The sequence below is a fragment of the Sinocyclocheilus anshuiensis genome, unplaced genomic scaffold (genome assembly GCF_001515605.1).
Source record: "Sinocyclocheilus anshuiensis isolate Anshui unplaced genomic scaffold, SAMN03320099.WGS_v1.1 scaffold1694, whole genome shotgun sequence".
Lineage (NCBI taxonomy): Eukaryota > Metazoa > Chordata > Actinopteri > Cypriniformes > Cyprinidae > Sinocyclocheilus > Sinocyclocheilus anshuiensis.
In genome coordinates this window covers 152,131-155,878 of record NW_015542421.1, presented here as the reverse complement: position 1 = coordinate 155,878, position 3,748 = coordinate 152,131, and the positions used below count along the sequence as shown (strand labels likewise).

Here is a 3,748-nt window from a genome sequence, read left to right as displayed (position 1 = left end):
GTTCTTTTTTATTTCTTATAAAAATGGTGGTCTTAACACTAGCATTCTCTATTCTTTGACTTTTTTTTAATGTAAAAAAGACCCTCTTAGCACTTTTGTTACCTATTCTTTTTTTTCTATTCTATCTACTATATATATATATATATATATATATATATATATAAACCTTGTCAGCACAGTCATTTATTATAATTTTATAGTTTCAAACATTTTACAGGACAATTAGGCATTACAAAATATCAGGATTTCAAGGATGCATGTGACCCTGCATAGTGCATACTACAGCAACAGTGATGTGGCAAATATAATGAGACAGTTCTGCAATATCATGTAACAGTGATGTCATCACTGTGTTCCACCTGGTAACTGCATTTGGATTAAAGAAAAAATCATGTGACAATCATGTGACAGTGACAATGACAAAGCATGTTTCTAGTGAACTGTCAGCAGCAAATGTAAACTGATGAAGACATGACACTGAGCTGTGTTGCTGTGACTCAGCAATTTCTCATTTATGTCATATTATGGAACATGTTTGTTATTCGATCAGCGCTCCAGAGTCCAGGTGTGTAGCCCTCACTTTTACACCTGCCATAACCTTTTTTAGTTTAGTAACACCAGGTAACCAAAATTCCAAATCGGTTGTGCAGATCACTCCTCTGTGGCGACCCCTGATAAAAAGGGAGCAAGCTGAAGGAAGAGAGAGGTAACCAAAATTCCATCTAATTCCATTTTATTGTTCTCAGAATATCCACAATGTCTTTCGTAAAATTTTATTTTTATTATTATTATTAAAAAAACATCATATCAAACATATCACCAACAAACACTAAAGATTGTAACTATTTTAAACACTGGAATAAAGAATACTGAAATGCTTTACAAAAAACAGAACACAAATTCACAGTGTAATAAGTGCAGTTTTGTCTTAAAGGGACAGTTCACCCAAAAATGAAACTTCTGTCATTATTTACTCGCAAACAATAAAAACAAGGCAGACACGTTTGTATGACATGAGGCCAGATGGAAGGAAAGGCATCAAGAATGTATGCTGCAGAACCAGTCAAAGGCAATTGTCATTCTGTGAGAGCGTCATAGGACTGAAGCATTTAGGGCACTAAAACACATAAATTTTAGAGAAACACAAAACCACAGGCAATTTAACAGGAATGAGTAAGTATTGCACACTAACCAATCCATTCCAGCAGTAAAAAAAAAGAAAAGAAAAAAGAGCACAACACCTACAATCTACCTAAAAAAATAAATATGATTAATTTTTGTTGACAACAGAAACTGGACATTGGATTTCTAGTTCACAGTATGCTTCGTGTGGAATCGGGAGGGTAAATGTTGAAATTGGTGAAATGTTGTTATTTAAGCCCTAGTATGTTTGTATGAACTTTAATTGTGTGGAAAAAGGTTTTCCCATTTTAATGTAGTATTTACGAACTTATGAGTGCTGCTTAGAATACTAAGGCTCTTCAACATGATTTTGTTTTAGTGACCAGAAATTTCAGCTGTTTGACTTCCCATAGACATAGAATTCCAATCCAAGTGTGCACTCAGGAATAGCCGACACCACCGCTGAGATGAGTAACTGAAGGCCAACAATCTAAATGGTATTATATCTATCTATATGATATAATATATTGATTTTATTTGATAATATAGTTTTAAATGTGTATGTTTAAGAAATACCAGAAGTGTATGCATACTTAAGGGAAGCTTTAGCAACAACAGCTGTCAGCTGCCCACTGACTGAAGCTAAGCAGGGTTGAGTCTGGTCAGTATCTGTGTAGTTGAAATCCTGAGGGAAACTGAGGTTGCTGTTGGAAGAAGTGTTAGTGAGGCCAGCCAGGGCAGCTCAACATGTTTTCAGTGCAGATCCTAATGCCTTTAATAATAACACTAAAAGCATGCACTGTCCTTGTGGAGTTATGACTTTCTGTGTTCAGTGTAAACTTCAGTGTCTCCCTCAGAAAGAGTTGGGGTATGTTAGTGGCCTAATACCTAATACTCAACAAGATAGCAATAAACATTAAAACTCATTATCCATTTAATTCATTGTAAACGCTGGAGCTGCACCCCAGGTTTACATAATGTATTTAATAATAACCCTCTTCAAGTAAATCTAACATAGTTGGAAACTATACAGGTATGTATTCAAAAGATCAGGGCCCGTATTCATGAAAATTCTTAGTGCAAAGAGTTGCTCCTAGTGACACAATTCTAAGAAAAATCTTAGAAATGTGGTCGTCTCCTCTTAAAATGAAAGAAAAGATCATAGTAAAGAAGAAAGTAATTCAGAAAGCATCTTAACCCTTAAAAGAGCTCTTAAGGTCCGAAATTGTTAGGAGTAGGCCTACTGACGAGGACTTTTAAGAGGCTTAAGAGTTTCTTTAGCAGTGGAGAAAATCACGAAATGTGAAGTGGGAGAAGAAATGTATTGCACACAATACATGACAGTGAGTTAATAAGACACTACACATTAGATCGTGCAGTGATCATGTTTGTGAGCGATATTATTAGAGACACGCTAACATCTCGGATACAGTTTAAAAATGCCATAGAGCCAGAAAGTAATCACTACATTAATTACGGCTACGCTCACACTGTCAGTTTTTTTAGGGATTGACAACCACATTTCCTTACAGTCTCGAAATGTCCCGTTCAAACAGCAGCTTACAGTAGCGTCTCGAATACTGTCTGTATGAACGTGCAACGAGAGTCAAGCCCGTATATGTATGCCATATGTAGGCCAAAAGCGTCAAAAACACGCGCATTGTTACACATGAACAATGCATCAAATATTTTATGCGTTAGATACGTGTTGTTTGCGTGTGAAAAAATCAGCGCGTATTTCACGCGTATATAACGCGTATTTTACACGTGAAATACGTGTTAAAGGGGTCATATGATGTTGCTAAAAAGAACATTATTTTGTGTATTTGGTGTAATGAAATGTGTTTATGCGGTTTAAGGTTCAAAAAACACATTATTTTCCACATACATAATTGTTTATCCTCTATGCCCCGCCTTTCTGAAAAAAACAGACTTGACTTGACCTGAACGGAAATGTTACGCCCCTACCATACTGTGATGCCTTGTCAGGCCAGAGCAACGAGACAAAAACATGTAAACCCATTATAAACGAGGCATTTGTTGCATCCAGTTAGGACATAATTACGGATTATAATGACTTATACTGTCTTTTTACGCATTGCATCGTGCCGTGTAAACATAAAACCATGTCTGCATTTGTGATCGGAGAAATGACAAACAACAAGCGCTACTCTACACTGCCCAAAACTCGCGTTTGAATCATCAGTGGCAAATTCTTTAAATATAAAAAACGTACTTACAGTCAGAACAGCCGGCATTGTAGTCTACTCTACCAGGATCAGGAAACAGTCCTCCATAAAATGTGCTGCACACATCTGAATATTTGGGTTGAAGTGTTCTGGAACAGTGTTGTAAATACAACTTAACCACTGATTTCTAGTCGTGTCCTCTTTCGGAAGGACAAACAAAGTAGTTTCGCTTTCACAACGAAACACAGCGTCACACACGGCGGGCTAGAGTGAGGAACGGCCGGCGGGCTGAGTGAGAGGAGGCCAGTGGGCTTGAGAACGGCGCAGCCAGCGGATTCCACGAAGGAGTGGCCGGCGGGCTTGCGGCAACCACATGTGACTGGCTGGACTCTCACATGGACGGGCTGGACTCCGCTTCGTCCACGGTGAAAGCCAAT

General features: G+C 37.9%; 1 long non-coding RNA gene across 1 annotated transcript in view; it reads right to left on the bottom strand.

The window, feature by feature from the left end:
- Window positions 1–3,748, bottom strand: part of LOC107693509 (uncharacterized) — a 9,341-nt gene that overhangs the window by 591 nt on the left and 5,002 nt on the right. The gene's annotated exons all lie outside the window — the stretch shown is intronic.